General features: G+C 40.2%; 1 pseudogene; it reads right to left on the bottom strand.

Moving 5' to 3' along the window:
- Window positions 1-10,597: 10,597 nt before the first annotated feature.
- Window positions 10,598-11,451, bottom strand: LOC111531154 (annotated as a pseudogene).
- Window positions 11,452-16,523: the final 5,072 nt, after the last annotated feature.

Raw genomic sequence — 16,523 nt, forward strand, 5'->3', positions numbered from 1 at the left:
TTAGATTCTGGAGTTAGCAGACGGGAGGAGAAAGGCAGTGGGAACTGAGGATGCAACCATCCCAGCTTAGAAACCTCAAATGAATTTTGGTCAATAAAAACATTTTTGGGAACTGTCGTTTGTGGTATGTGGGCACATACAACCAAGCACCAACTGTAACTACAGAGTGAGGATGACTGGTAGGAAAAATACAGAAGATATGGCTATGTTGGCTGCTTCATGCCACCTTTGGTAAAGGCCTCCCAGTGAAGAAGCATGAACTTGGTGTAGCACTGTCAGCCTTTAGAGACAGGGAGTTTCCTGCAAGGGTTATTCTCTACCAGTAGTCCAAAATCTGTGTTGACTGTGACTGATTTTCTGTGTGTTTGTTTTAAAAATTTTAATACTCTTTATTGCATATATTTGAGGTTTGCAATATGACACTTTGGGATACATTAGTGAAACAGTAATAGTAGTGAAGCAGATTAATATATCTATCACCTCAGTTACTTTTTGTGAAAACAACCTATTTGTTTGCAAAAATCCCTAATACAATTCTATTAACTTTAGCCTTTGTGTTGTACATTAGATCTTTAGAATTTGTTTCTTAAATTCAGATACTTATAGACATTAAATTAGGAATTGAAGAAACAGATAAATAATAGGTTTGCATCCTGTGACTGCTATATAATCCAGTTACAAAGAAAATGCACCAGTTTTGGGCTTCACTTTTTCCACTCATTTTTAAATTCACACATTTTAAAATATTTCTTATCTATCAAGCCTAAATCAGACTGTCAAATCTAGTTAAACTATTACCTAGCACCAGTTTCTAAATCCAGACTACATGATTTAAAAAACCAATTTTTATATCCTAAACTGAAATTTGCATATGCTGCAGCTGAAAAGCAACCATTTCAGTAGTAGATAATTTTGGGGTCTTAGGCCTTTTTCAAATGCTTCTCAATTAGAATCTGCAAGACAAAGAGAGAAAATTTTCCACCAGGTCGTGATCAAGGATGTTATTTCTCTAGAGACTATTGTTTTGAATTGCCTCAGATCACAGCCCATAATTTAAGGGAGGGACAAGGATAGACCACAGAGAACTGCTGCTGAGATTAAAAAGTAAAATGGGCTGATGAATATGCCTAGACAACAACTTTGGCTACAGTTACCCCACGTAGAATTAATAGGAGGTAGATAGACAAAAATTCTGTGTTGTTTGAGAAAAGTGCATTGCGAACTCCAAACAGAGCATCAACAACCTTTTTTCATCATCAACTAAGAAATCCCATAATGCCCTAAATTTGTACCATGGAAGTGGGCTTCAAAATGGTACATCTTCCAGGGAGGATATTTTCCCTAGGGCTCACCCCACTCTGTTCCTGGAGAAATTAATGTGGGCAGTCCACCCAGAAGGCAGAGCTATTGGGACGTGAAGAGCAGCAAAGGAGAAAAATGTCCCATAGATAAGACCAAGAGACTCACCTCTCTGTTAGGGCAAGGCACTTACCATTCCTTTTCAGATGGTCTTGACTTGTGCTATGTTCCAGGGACTGCTGTGTTGCCCTTTCTACCCATCCAGACCAGGAGATTATCTTGTTTCTTCTCCATTGTTGTATGATGGGTATCTTCTGCCAATTCATTATCAGATGGTTAAGAGACACATCTTACCTTAGGCAGAGGACCGTATAGTTCGCAGAAACGCTAAACTTTGGGGTGGGTGAGACTCTGTGGTCATTTCCCTAGGGGAGTTAGGAAGTATATTTTGAGGATGTGTAAGGATGGAAGAGTATAGGTATGGATGTTGGATAGACCAGGGAAAGGACTGTATTGGATACTGACACTTGTCCAAATGATCTCAATCCACTTTATTACCAGCTAGTGGAAATTGCTTTGGGCAAGGTAGAAAAGTGCTCAGCCAAAACTGTTAATTTTCCTTCTCACAGTCATGCACTCTAGTCTGGTCTTCCCAAGGATATATGTAAATGAAGCCTTCCGAACAGCCTTTGAAAAGGAATACATGCAATTTTCTTTTTTCCTATGCCCTTCCACCTTCTTTCTGCTTAAAATGTGGATACAATGTATACAGGTACAGCAGCCATTTTGCAGCAACAATATAGAAAAGTCAAAAACATAGGAGGAAAATGGGTCTTTGGTGAGCTTGCGGAGCCACTGTGCAGGTCTTTGGGATATGTCATAGTCTTTCCTTATTGCATGAAATACATGGAACCTTTGCTTATTTAAGTTGCTGTGGGATATTTGTGTGCTTTTAGTCCAATTTAGTTCTAAAATATAGAATAGGCAAGCTACTTAATCTCAGAGTTTATAACTTCGAAAATGCGTGCAGGAATGGGATAAGAATAAGCAGCAGTCTTACCAGTACTGGTTAACAATTTAATTTTTATCCTTAATAGGAAATTTGCTTATTTCTCTCCAATTGAAGAGTCTAGTTTTTTTTTCTTCTAAGACCCAGTCCAGAAATTACTATTTCTGCTAAAAATCTTTGTATAGCTTAGTGAAAATACATAGAGATAACTGAAAGTTTGAAGAGAGACAAAAAATGTAGAATTATGGAAATAGTTTTAAAAAACATTGTCAGATAACATGTAACAAACAATAGACATTTATCAGAGACCACTGGCAGGAAATAACCATTTTAGCAGAGTTGATGGAGGGTATTTAAACATTTAACTTTGCATGACTGAATTTCTTCTGAATATTTCTGATTTCTTCTAAATCTCAAGGAATACTTCTGTTTTTCCAGGCCTTCTGTATTCCCTTTCATCTGATGCTGACTGCTTTGGTCATTGGAAGGCTCAAAGATTAGAGCATAGAAGGAAAGACCTGAGGGTGTTTTACTCTTTGTCTCAGAGACATCTCTGGTAGGGGCTGTGTCTTGTCTGCCAAGGCAGACAGGATTATCACAGTTGGAGCTGCCCTCAGGTTCCAGCATACTTCTTTCATCCTTTCAGCCTGGAGGGGAACATTATATTAATAACGTTCTCTGACTGTTGCATTATCAGTTCTATTTGGCATCTTTGTCTTCTGACATTTGTGTAATGCATTCTTTTTATTAAAGTCTCTGTTAAATTAGGGTGTCTTTGATTTTTCTGATTGGAATCTAGACATCCTAGCCACAGAAAAGGTGGCTCCACAAGGGAGTGGGGCCTCTCCAGGTTGGCAAAAAGAATGGAGGAAAGTGGAGGCAGAGACAAGAAAATAGTTTTGCGGGCAAATAGATCCCGTGGAGGGGGCAAAAGTGTGTCTCACGCTGATTTAAATACCATGACTAGACCCACCCAGGGTCTAGTCTTGCCTATCAAGTAAGTTGCTTCAGTTTCCAGGAAGCTGAGTTAGAGTGTTGAGAATGTCTTACGTTTTCTCCCTAGTCATCCTGAGGGAACAAGAGTTTCTCTTTTCTGGGTAAGGCAGCAATGGGGCCTGAAATTTTTCTGCTGAGAGTGTGAACCCAGGATCAGAATATATGCACACAGTAAGAAGACTGAAACTCTCATTATAATGAAAGAAAACAAGAACCATCCAGATTGGACCAGAAAATATAACATTAGCCAAATGCATTTAGAAAACGAAGTTCAGTAAAAATATCTTTAACATAAAAGAATTCAAAGGTAGACTATTGCCTTCATAAGAAATGTAGTGGCTTTATTGAAGTATTGTATACTGCTCTCATTAGTGACAGTGAGACAGTGAGAAACTTTCAGAAAATGTTTTCTTTCCCCCATATTGTCAAAAATTGATGTTTAGATAGAGCCCAACTAACCGTCGCAGCCACTATCCCGAATCCCTCTCAAACACATTATTGGACAAACAAGCAATAAAGCAAAACAGAACAAAACCGCAAACCTCCACAGAGTCTTCTCTTATTTTACGTTCTCTGGGGTTAGTAGTCATCCTACATTTTCTCTGGAAACAATAAAATATGATGTGAATGTGAGCTGGCTAGTTTTTATTCTCATTTCACTTCACATTTGTGTCGTCTGGTTTTAGGTCTCACAGGTAGACTGCAGCTCTACAGTAGGAATATTGTTTTATTTTACTTACGTGTTGGATTGAGCCTAATTCCCTTTCAGCCAACAGTGTATTAAGTGGCTCACAATAAAACAAAGGGTGAATAAGGGAGACATGCCACCTTGAAAAGAAATAAAACCGCCCTTTCCTCAGAAGACTTCTCCTATGAAGGAGGAAATAAGATCTTAATTGGCATCCAAACTAACAACAGCTGAAAGCCCTAGAGCCTGAACGTAATTAGACCTCAAACTCAATTAGCTGGCCCTTTCCTGTGCCACTCGGAGGCAACAGGTGTCCCAGGATTTCTCCTCAGCTCCACTTCCTCGTTAATGTTCCCAGGTTGCAGGGGAGGTGGAAAAAGGATTAGATTTCCCTGGTAACTCTCATCCTGCAGTGTGGATATTTTAGAAACCAATTATGCGGGTCTCCCTGGGACACAGCCTTGGCTATAAACATCAGTCTCCTCAGGCCCTGTGTCAGGATGTCGTCTGTCGATACAACCATCCATGCATGGTATGTGTGTTAGCTTTGGATAAATCACAGACCTAATGTTTCTGTTTCTGTGCGAAGTAGACATTGGCAGGTATTATTTCCCAGCAGCTGCTGCTAATGACCATTAAGTAAAAAAATTATGCAGGGGAAGTTAATATTCAAGGCAACGTAGCTTGTCGTAAGCCATGGCTATTGGTTGTATTTTAGGCAACAATAAGAAATGAGACACACCAATTCGAGTCATTGTGACGATGAAGGCTTACATATGGGTGAATATGTATTCCTGAAATAGAAATCAACTGGTGTAATGGCCAACATCCGGTAGAAAATATCAAGAATTGGTTACACTTCTAAAACTGTATATTGGTAGTTATCTTTTGAATAAAATAGAGCAGATATGAAATGAAAATAATTTTAGCTCTCTCGAAGGTTGCTGCAAGCTTTAGAGGAATTCATGTTTCAAAAGTATCCCATACAAAACCAGGCAGAAAGCGAGTGCTCAATAAATGTTGATTCTTCTACCCTAAGTTATAAAGACACACCTAAGTGGGTGTTTATCTTTGTTTTAAATTTTTTGAGATGGAGTTTCGCTCTGTTGCCCAGACGGAGTGCAGTGGCTCAATCTCGGCTCACTGCAACCTCCACCTCCTGGGTTCAAGTGATTCTCCTGCCTCAGCCTCCCAAGTAGCTGGGATTACAGGCACCCACCACCATGCCCAACTAATTTTTGTATTTTTAGTAGAGACAGGATTTAGCCAGGATGGTCTCTGTCTCCTGACCTAGTGATCTTCCTGCCTTAGCCTCCCAAAGTGCTGGGATTACAGGCGTGAGGGGAGTTTATCTTACAGGGACTGTAGTGGGACAGCACATACTCATAAGGACAGAGCCTGAGCAAGCACCTTAGTCAGATAAAACATAGTGGCAAGGAAAATTAATGAAAAAGTCCACAGTGACAATTAAGATGCTAGCAATACAGATCCTGCCTTCTTGCCTTGTGCATGGAATTTAGATGCCCACCTTTGTAATAAATATCCACATTTATTCTCTAACTATGCGAATGTGCTGCACCTTTGGTTTAAATGAATATATGTCAAATGAGTTAACCACCTCAGTTGCAATTTATGTAGGTTTTCCTTCTAATTTTCTTCCGTTTCTCTCAAGCCGTACAATAGAATCTGACCCAAACCACTGCAGCTGCAGCTCCTCCTGGGCTGGTGGAGAGCCTGGGGCCCTGGATGCTCTCCATGTTGTGCACAGCCTGAGGTGGTAGCTGGAGATCAGAGCTGCTGGATTATCTGTTTTCCAGTGTATTGGTTGGCCCTTACCATACAGTGGGTCTTGATTTAAAAATGTTGGCTCTAAAAGCATGTAGGGCAGGCTTGGTACAGCATTTGCCGACCAGAGGAGCTGGTGTGATTCAGTCCAAACAGCTTCAGAAAGACAGGTGTGCCTCCTCCTTCTTCCTTGTGAACCCCCGTACTCCCTCCTAAAGACTTCCAGCTGCTGTATGTAAGTGACCACGTGAACGAGTTTCTTTTTAAAGGAGGAGAAAAGTAAAACAAATGTCTTGTGAGTAAGACTAAGTACCAATGGCACATGCAGGACTATGCAGAGTAAGAGAGGTCTTCCTTTAACAATACTCAGATGGTGACCATAAAGTCTGAGTAGCTGTACAGCTGTTCATCTCCTCCATGAAAGGATCATTCTCTTAGGGTAAGAACTGAGCAGTGGGTGCAAACAGTGGCTTTGATGCAGGAGGACAATTGATAATGCAGGTATCGTTTGTCTCATATTGAGGTAGTCAAGGCAAAGTCTATGACTTCCAGTTGGCTTGGCTTTTCTCTTGGTATTACAATGCCAATCAAGGTTTTACACAGATTGTTACAAATATAAATCATTAAGTCCACCAGCAAAAGAGCCCTCCCTTTCCTTCTACACATGATGATTGTAAGGTCTAGAGCGATGTTCCTAGAACCGTAGTCCACGAGACAGACTGCTGCTATGGCATCCCGCAACCACGATCGTCCCTCTGCCGAGAGATCAGTCAGCTAGCCACGTGTAAGTCTATCACATTCCTAAGCGCGTGTTTCTTTCAGCTCACAGTGTTTCCGGAGAACAACACTTTGGTGGAGGAAGCAGTGTGTTGATTTCCTTGAGTACACTGCACTCGATCCTTATGTCTGACAGACTGGCACTTGGAGTAGCAGCGATCTAGAGGGTTTAAATGTCTAGAAGTAAATTACCTAGGAATGGGTGCCAAAATTACCAGTGGAACACACATGTCCTGATGCTCAATGCGTTGCTTCTCATGTTCTAGTACGTTGTCTTTCAATGATGTAGTACAAAACATGTAATGTTCTAAAGAGCAGTGATACATAATTTGGAAAACTTTTGGAGCTTTAAAACAGTTTATATTTTTTTACCCTCACCTTTGAAGACAGGTTGACATTGTTTTTATTAATAAGACTGAACAACTGCTGAATAATAAACAACAAATGTCAAATAAATAGGGAAAGAGAGAATGTGTAATGGAAAGTTCAGGCTACAGAAAGTGGTGATTTCCCCCTTCTCTGTGTACACCATTCATAGAGTAGCAACAATAAGAATGTGCAGTTTATAAAGTAGAGGCTAAATGAGATCATCTCTGTAAACTGCTTAAAATAATGTCTGGAACAAAGTCAAATCTCCATAAATATTACCTATTAATAGTAGTACTACCAATAATTATAGCTAAAATTTACGTAGGGCCTAGGCCTAATATATGTTAAATAAGTATCATAAATGCCTTGGATGAATCAGTTAATGTTATCCTTTCCCAGACCTTGTAGCTAATGCTATTGTCCTCATTTTACAAATGAGAAAACTAAAGAAAAGGCAAGTTGAGTAACCTCCTGATGTGCCATAGTGAGTTACTGATGGACGGAGACAAGAAACCAGATGGTCGACCTCCAGACTGTTGACATTTAACCACTCTCCCACATTCATTCAACAGTAGCCACAGAAAGGAAACTCAAAAAATACGTGCTTCTCATTAGTGCATCAAAACCAAAACTATCAGGTCTTTGGAAAGACAAGCCTTCCCTGTCTTTCTGGGGATCCAGAGAGAAAGTACTAAACCACGATTTCTCTTGTGGAGATGAGTAACAAATAGACACAATTCCCAGAAGCAAGTTTGCAAAATCATACGGAGGTTTTCACGAGAACACTACTGCTTATATCACTCTTGGAGACAGTCAGTGTGTGCTCTTGAATCATGGTCTATGAAAGTAATTCTGTAGAATAAATTCAGTTAAAAAGCTTTCCTATCACTTGCAAGGCGTTTGGCAATTATAGGTTGACAAAGATATGGGCTGACTTTTGGATGATAAATTGAAGACTGATATTTAACACCTCTCACAGACTTAGTTGTATTTCGAAGCCTCGTAATGGAAAGGTGTATGTTTGGTCTTTATTTCTGTAGTACTCATTTCCTCAGTGACCTCATGTAGTTACTTGATTTTAAACATTTATATGATAACCACTCACAAATGTAAGTCACAGCCTCAGACCTCTCTCCCAAATTCCATACTCAAATTTTCAAATGCCCATTCACATCTTTGCTTAGTTATTTAACAGCTCGCTGAAACTCAAGTCCTAAACTAGACTGATCTTTTCCCACTAACCTGCTCCATCCCCAGACCTCCCCATCTCAGCTGATATCAACTTGATCCTTTTCATTTCTCTGGCCAAGCATCTTAATAAGTTCGTCCTTGACTCTTCTGTTTTGTTCACTCTGTGTGTCTCCTCCATCAGCTCATCCTGTTGCATCTACTTCAAAATGCTTCTCTGGCCACTTCGTATTACTTTTCACATTTCTCCTTATCTGTCCATAGTGCTTGAAGCCGTCATCTTCTTTTACCTAGATGGCTGTAATTGTCCAGTATATTTACTCCAGCTACTACTGTAACCCTCTTTAAACATTAAATGAAAGTGTGTCTTTACTCTGCTCAAAACCATATAATGGGTTCCATTTTAATCTGAGAAAAGAATCAGTAAGGTCAGAAGACACTACATAATTTTTCTGCCTCTCCTTCCCCTGGCCCCCTTTTCTACACACCCCTTCCTGTCACTTTCCACCTCCCTCACTGCACTCCAACCCCATTCACCCTTATTCCTGGTTCTTGAATAGCAGACATGCTTCCCTTTGGGTGTTTGCCTTTCTTTTTTGTGGGTTCTCTGCCTCTCTTCTTGGAAGTAACTTTTCTAAGGTAATCTGCTTTGTTAATTTTCTCACTACCAGTAAGTCTTCACACAAATCTTGCCTTTTTTTTTTTCTTTTGAAACAGGGTCTCACTCTGTCTCCCAGGCTGGAATGCAGGGAGTGGTGCTCTCTCTGCTCACTGCAGCCTTTACCTTCAGGGCTCAGATGATGCTCCCACTTCAGCCAGGTTGCTGGGATGACAGGTGTGCCACCATGACTGGCTAATTTTTGTATTTTTTGGAGAGATGGGGTTTCGCTGTTTCCCAGGTTGATCTCAAACTCCTGGGCTCAACTGATTCGCCTGCCTCAGCCTCCCAAAATGCGGGGATTACAGGCATAAGCCACTGTGCTTGGCCAAATCTGGCTTTCTTAATGAGCCCTCTCCTAAGCCCTGCATTTAATACTGCGCCAGTTTTCAGCTCCACCTCCTTTACTCCGTTCCAGCTGTGATTCCTGATTTCCCCTGCCTGTTGTACCTTTTCCTTCTTTACATATATTCATAAACTCCAATATAATACTGTATGATTGTATTATGTATTGTATTTGTTGATTGTCAGCTGTGGAGATACAGTTAGTTTGTTTCAAGTTGGTAATATTTATGTAGTTTGCATGGTCTTGATGTTGCTAGATGTTCAGGTGTGGACTCCTACCACCCATAGCGTCAACACGTGATACAAACCTGCAGAGCCAGAAGTCAATCATGGCATGGACATGTCCTACTACCCAGGGAGAAGATGTATGTGGATCATGAGGAAAAATGGGTTCGAAATATTCAATGGCAAGCCTCATTCCGTAGCATTAGGGGATACAGTAATATACATATAAGACAACTTAATCTGCACACAACCTTCAGTTCAGAACTTACAATGGTTTATATTTGAAAACCTTATGAAATTAGCACTTTATTTAACAGGGAAAGAAACTGAGGCACAGGGAGGTTAACTAACTTAGCCTAGGTCTCATGGTAAATGCAAGAGCTGGGGCTTGAACACTAATAGTTCCACACTTGTACTGACCTTTAAGCAGAATTCTTTAGTTAATTCTTTAGGTTTCTCCTGCAATCCCCTCTGCTGAGGGTCACCAGTGCTGTCATGCTGTGAGCATAAGGTAACGATGGTATCATTAGTTTATCATTTCCATAACCCTATGAGGTAAACATGACAACAACTTCAATTTTAGGGGGAAAAGTTGAGGTAAAAGTTATTTAAATGTCAAAGGTCACGACATTGGTCCATGGCAGAGCTGGAATTACAATCCAAGCTTCCTGACTTTCAGATCAAAATACTTTACAAATTGTACGCTACTCCTCAGTTGGTGGTTTATGACATTGGCTGTCTAGAGAAAAGTGCATGGTCTCTGTGACCTTCCTCAGTTTAACAACAAAACCCCAGAGGGAACAGCAATGGATGCATCTTTAAGATAAGAGATCTCACAACACTGAGCTAGGAGATGATTTCTGGAAATCCCTACAAAGGAATCTCTGGGATAATGCTGAGATGCTCACTTCTAGCAGATAAAAGATGGGATGGTCCTTCCATTTTTTTAACTTTATTAAAATACTGAGTTTTATTTCACATGTACATTTTTGTCTCCCCACCATTTCCATGTCTGACCACCACTACTACTATGTCCTGTCATAACATTCCGTACATACTTAAAACCAAGCAAAGGGTGGAGTTCTGTCTTTAAAAACTAAACAGGCATTTTGGACAACACATTCTTGGCAATGGAACCTGGACAACATTTATCAAACACGGCAGGGAAAGCTGTCACTCTGCATTATATAAAGGACAGCCAGACATCAACTCTTACAGAAATGAAGACAGACAGAAAATTTTTAACAAATTGTTTAAACTATTTTCTTAAAGAGACTTCCTCCACTACCAGAGATCTTGAATAGCCTCCTGGTCAGTCATCCGGAAGCCATTATTCACATAATTGATGAACTTGGATTCCACTTTGGGAAGATAGTCACCTTTTTCTATACTTGCTTGCATTTTTGCTTTTACGTCTTCTACAGAACTAGGTCCCTGTGGTGTTTTAGGAGTTTTTTTTCCTGTTTTTTGAAGGATGCTTGTCCTTTTGATTTGGTGTTGATGGTTTTGTGTCTTTTTCATTCTGATTTGACTTTTGTGCACTTTTGGCTGGAGTATCTCGTATAGATTTCTTCACTGGCACTTTTTCTTCAGTTTCCTCATCAAAATCATCTTCATCATCATCATCTTCATCAGCAGCAAGTTTCACTTTTTCTATGGAACCTTGCTGCCACCTCCTGAGGCAGATTGCTTTCCAGATATACTTAAGAGTTTCGCATCCTCCTCCTCTTCATCTCTTGACTCTGTCTCTTCCTCCACAGCTACTAAGTGCTGTCCACTGATATGCACTGGTCCTGAGCCACACTTCAACCGTAACACAACTGGTGGTGTTATTTCAAAACCCCCAAGGGAAACCATTGGCCGTACAGACGTTTCCAAAGTTGCCAGTGTTACTTTAATCGGACCGCCTTCGTAATTCATTGCCTCTGTTTCAACAATGTGCAACTCATCCTTTGCAACAGCCCCTAAACTGACTGTTTTTAAAGATAACTTGTGTCCATTTTCATCATTATCTACCTTAAAGTGATCATCTCTGTTGGCCTTTAGTTCACAACTGAAAAGATAGTTCTGGGGCCACAGGGTGCTCGTGTCCATGTCTGTCGAATCTTCCATGAGGTGGTGGCACGCACTTAGGAGGGAGAGAGGCAAACAGAGATCAATGACCACTGCTCAAGAGAACAGCTGCTCAGGACAGAGTCCCACCAGGAGCCCTTCTATGTTAGAGAGCAGGTGAGCTCCCATAGTGTCGCACAGTTTCCCAACCAGAGATCTGGCATAAAGCCCTGACTGCTGCCACTTTGTCACAGATACAATTAGCACGAATAGCTCAAAAAGCCTTCCGAGTGACATTCCTAGCTTCACCCAACGGAAAGAAAGTATACTCTCAAAGAACTGGGCCCTTAGGGTGAGAAACCAGCTTTTGGATAATCCCATCTATGCTGGTCTGTGTACTCTGAGCATCCCTGACCTTCATCTCCAGAAAGTGTTGTTATTTTTGACCATCTTGATTAATCCCGTGACCGGATGGAGCTTCCAGGCTCATTTAAGTTCCCTGTGTGAAACTGGCTTCACAAGAGATCCCAGGGTTTTACCTCCTCCTCTGAGAAGCCCCACTGCTTAGTTAGATCCAGGTGGGGTCTGAAAAGTTCCTGCTCTACGGCCAGCTGATGTGTTTCAAGTCCCCTGTGATGAGGATGCCATCAGATATTCCCGTGTGGGACTGACCAAAGTGGCAATGCTTTATTTCTATGCCATTCTGTGAAGTAAGAATAGAAATCTCATTATTTATACAAGTTATATTCTTACTTTTACATACTGAAGACTTGGCCTAAAGTATTTTAATGTTAAAAAAAAACGGTCAACAAGAACTTATCAGCCGCTCATTCATGAAAAAAAAAATACTGGAAAATGTCCTCATTGAGGAATAATCTGTTGTATAGTTAAAGTCAATTTGAATTTAGGGAGAAATATGAAATTGCCCAAACACACAACACACACATACACACATACACATATCACACCCTCAACACACATAAAACCTCACAACAGTTCTCTTACTCTTTGATGTCTGTATGCCAAACGAATGTTCCTCAGATGCTTCCATATGTCCCAAAATATGTGCCTGCCTTATTTCATGATGGCAGGTTAATAGATATGGCAGGTTCAATTAATTATGACTTAAAACTTTCCACAGTTTTAAATATCCAGTTTTTTATGCCACAGGAAGAAAAATACAACTTTCAAGTACAATACTTCTAACAATATGACTGATTTTTTTTCTTGAAAAAAATAACTGTCAAAACATGACATGTCAGATTCAGCTTCCTTCCACCAACATATCACAATCTGTTTTGATGGAAAAGGGATATATTTTAATTATTTGTTTTTAATCTGACTCCAGACTTGACATATGGCACCTCATTAAGTTCTCTCTACATATTCTGGTAAAAACAAAAACAAGCTGTACAAAGTTATTCAACTTCTGGCATAAAAGTTATTTTTAAGAACTTCTATTGCCTCTTAGGAGGTTAAACAATTCCAAAAAAAAATATCCTTTAAGAGGCTGGAGTGACATCCATTTTGAGAGGCTTGCTGGGAATCCATCACAGCAGACATTAGCTGCAGGCTAAATGTGCTCCTTGAGTGGCGGGTGTGCACAGAGATAGGTGCTGATGGCACCTCCGAGAGCTTGTTCCTACCTGAAAGGCACAGATATTGCCCACACTAAGAAAAAAGCATATATTATATTCAAACTATGGATATTTTCAAACTGTGGATAAAGTCCTTTATGCCTCAACTCTGCCTCCAAAAAGGAAGATAACAGACCATTTATTTTTGTTCAGCTTTATGCAACACACTTTATTAATGTCTCCTCTCATATAGTACAGAGAAACAATTCTGATAAGTATCTATTTTTTCTGTTGGAGACCAATCTAACAGAACTGTCAGTGAACCAGAACTTCTTATTTTGTCTTGCATTATACATTAAAAAATCACTTAGAAAAATCCTCTCATTCAAGATTTTGTTTAAAATGTTTTTAAAATCCTTTCAAATAACAACAAAAAGGGACATTCAGAAGACATGCTGATGCCAATACAGTTTCAATCTACTAATTTAGATTATAATTATCTGTGCACCGGAAAATGATCAATAATGTTTAGAAACTTTTTTTTTTATTTATTTACATTCATACAATAAATACCGAGTACAAACTTTTTTACTGAGCTTAAGAATTTTAAAAACTAGGAAGATGAGACACAATCCCTGTTCTGAAGCAGTTCATCATGCTAAAGAGAAGAATGTTGTTGGCCACAAAAAACGGGAATGAAAACTGAGATATTAGCCAGAGTCTTCTGTAATACAGTTTGGATATAAGACCATTAAGGGGTGAAGCTGGTGAGGACATGTCACCAGGGTTTATAAGGCAGTCACTCTAATTGAGACAGAGTCCTTCTCTGTGTTCTGTCTTGTCCTCAGAAGCTGATGGGACATGGGCTTCTTCCTTCAGGGTCTCTCTTGCCAGATTTTAATCTCTATTCATGCACTCTATTAATGGTATATTAACTGTATTTGAAAAAAGATGTTCAAGAAAGATTTGGTGAGTGCCTACTATGTACTAGACACAGTCATAGGAAGTAATGATGTACTGATGAACACACAAGTCCTCACTACCCAAAATCTCACATTCTGGAGGGAAGTATTATGAGACTGTAATTAAAAACCATTCAGTGTGTGTTCCTGTGTCAGGGTGTTTAAATGCATGCTTTTGCATTGGGTTAGCTTAGTCTGTATTCTAGGTATTCATAGCCCAGTGCTGGTGATCAGCTGTCATTTACTCTGAATGTCTAACTTTTAGAGAAGGCTATTATAAGTTCTTTCAACTACGTGTATCTCTCATCTAATCCAGAGGCTTTACTAATTAGTATAATACATATTAGATTTTCATCAATGAAAATAGTGGCTTGTTTGATGCTAGAAATTAGCTCTAATAGGTAAAATGATTCAGTTATGTGGATTAGCAGAAATATTTTCATGGATTTTTGGTCCACATTAATGGAATATAAAAATCTAATGAACCCAGTATCCTATAACCTTGGGGTTGATGCCTAAACCTTTACTTGGTTAAAACCAAGCAAATGTGCTATATTTGTATTTTGAGATTTTTATATGGATTAACTAAAGTTTAAATTTGAAGGATAGGATGTAAAGATAAATAAATACAGGTGGAGAGATAAGCAGAGGAATAGAATCAAGGTACACAAGGAAGGAGGGGTGATGGGTATACCAGATGATCTTGAAATTAAGTATCAGAGTAATAAACTTTCTTTTTGAATTAGAGGAGCCGATGAGAAATGCAGATTGTGTAGAGGAAGTAGATGAGCAAGTTTCAGCAGAGAAGAACATTAACTGTCAAGAGCTGTGTGTTTTGGTGTTTCTCATTGAAGACTTTTTTTTTTTTTATTATAAGTTCTAGGGTACATGTGCATAACGTGCAGGTTTGTTACATATGTATACTTGTGCCATGTTGGGGTGCTGCACCCATCAACTCGTCAGCACCCATCAACTTGTCATTTACATCAGGTATAACTCCCAGTGCAATCCCTCCCCCCTCCCTCCTCCCCATGATAAGCCCCAGTGTGTGATGTTCCCCTTCCCGAGTCCAAGTGTTCTCATTGTTCAGTTCCCCCCTATGAGTGAGAACATGCTGTGTTTGGTTTTCTGTTCTTGCGGTAGTTTGCTGAGAATGATGGTTTCCAGCTGCATCCATGTCCCTACAAAGGACACAAACTCATCCTTTTTTATGGCTGCATAGTATTCCATGGTGTATATGTGCCACATTTTCTTCATCCAGTCTGTCACTGATGGACATTTGGGTTGATTCCAAGTCTTTGCTATTGTGAATAGTGCCACAATAAACATACGTGTGCATGTGTCTTTATAGCAGCATGATTTGTAATCCTTTGGGTATATACCCAGTAATGGGATGGCTGGGTCATATGGTACTTCTAGAAATTAACCCCACTCATTCTGAAGGGACAACCGGAGACTATAATCTCGGGGCGGGTAAAGACGAAATCCTTTAGGGGTAGCATAGAATGCCAAGAAAATTGCTGGAGTTAAGTTTTAGGCTCAGGAGCACATTTCAATAACTCAAGTGGTTCCACTGAAACTGTTACAGTGGATAGCTAGTCAGGTGTGAGCAGGGCAGGAGAGGGCTCCTCCTGCCCGACATACACCAGGAGTGTCCAGTGACCATCAGGTGATGGGCAAGTGGTTGTTAGCTGTCTCTCTAAAGTCATAATTGGTCACAGCCGGCATCAGAGAAAACCATTCTCCTAACAGATAGAAAACACCTGAAACTGGTGATCAGCCACTTCCCAAGGAGTTGGGCAAGTCGGGAAAAGCAGCTCTAGACCCCAGAAGCCAGCCAACGTATAAAACCCCACGTTAAAAGGTCAAACCATGCACTTGGCTTTCAAGTCGCCCGCGTGGCACTCTTCCAAGTGTACTTTCCTTCTTTTGTTCCGGTTCTAAAGCTTTTTCGTAAACTTTCACTCCTTCTCTAAAGCCTGCTTTGGTTTCTCCTTCTGCCTCATGCCCTCAGTCAAATTCTTTCTTCTGAAAAGGCAGGAATTCAGGTTACTACAGAACCATAGGGATATAGATTCGCCACCAGTAACAGAACTGTTCCCTGGGAGGCTGGAGAGCCCCAGGACTACACATATCAGCAGTTGATGTAAATCCAGGGCACAAACCACCTTGAAAGTTACTCTACATTTACAGCGTCATCCAGGCCACAACAAGTGCGTTCTAAGCATTGCTATGGAGTTCTGTACCACTCGAACCAGAATGCCTTCACGTGGAAAAAATCTGACCGTCAGCTTCTCAGGTCTCTCAGTTGGAACCGGAGGCAAACGAAGGCAGAAAAAGTTCCTTGAAAAGGAACCTGGAGACCACCTAGTCCTAGAATCTCTGCTTCAATAACAGATAGCAAGGGCAGCTTCCACACACGCTCAGATGGTAACGAGCTGAACCAGCGGCAGCTCCCTCAGGATGTTCTCAGCCAGGATTCTCTGCTTTCCCTCCTGGACCGGCAAAGCATTGACTACAGAATAATTTCTTTTTCATATGGTGTTTTTTTGTTTTTTCTTTTCTTTTCTTTTCTTTTTTTTTTTTTTTTTTT

This window comes from Piliocolobus tephrosceles, chromosome 15 (genome assembly GCF_002776525.5).
Source record: "Piliocolobus tephrosceles isolate RC106 chromosome 15, ASM277652v3, whole genome shotgun sequence".
In the NCBI taxonomy this organism is placed as follows: domain Eukaryota; kingdom Metazoa; phylum Chordata; class Mammalia; order Primates; family Cercopithecidae; genus Piliocolobus; species Piliocolobus tephrosceles.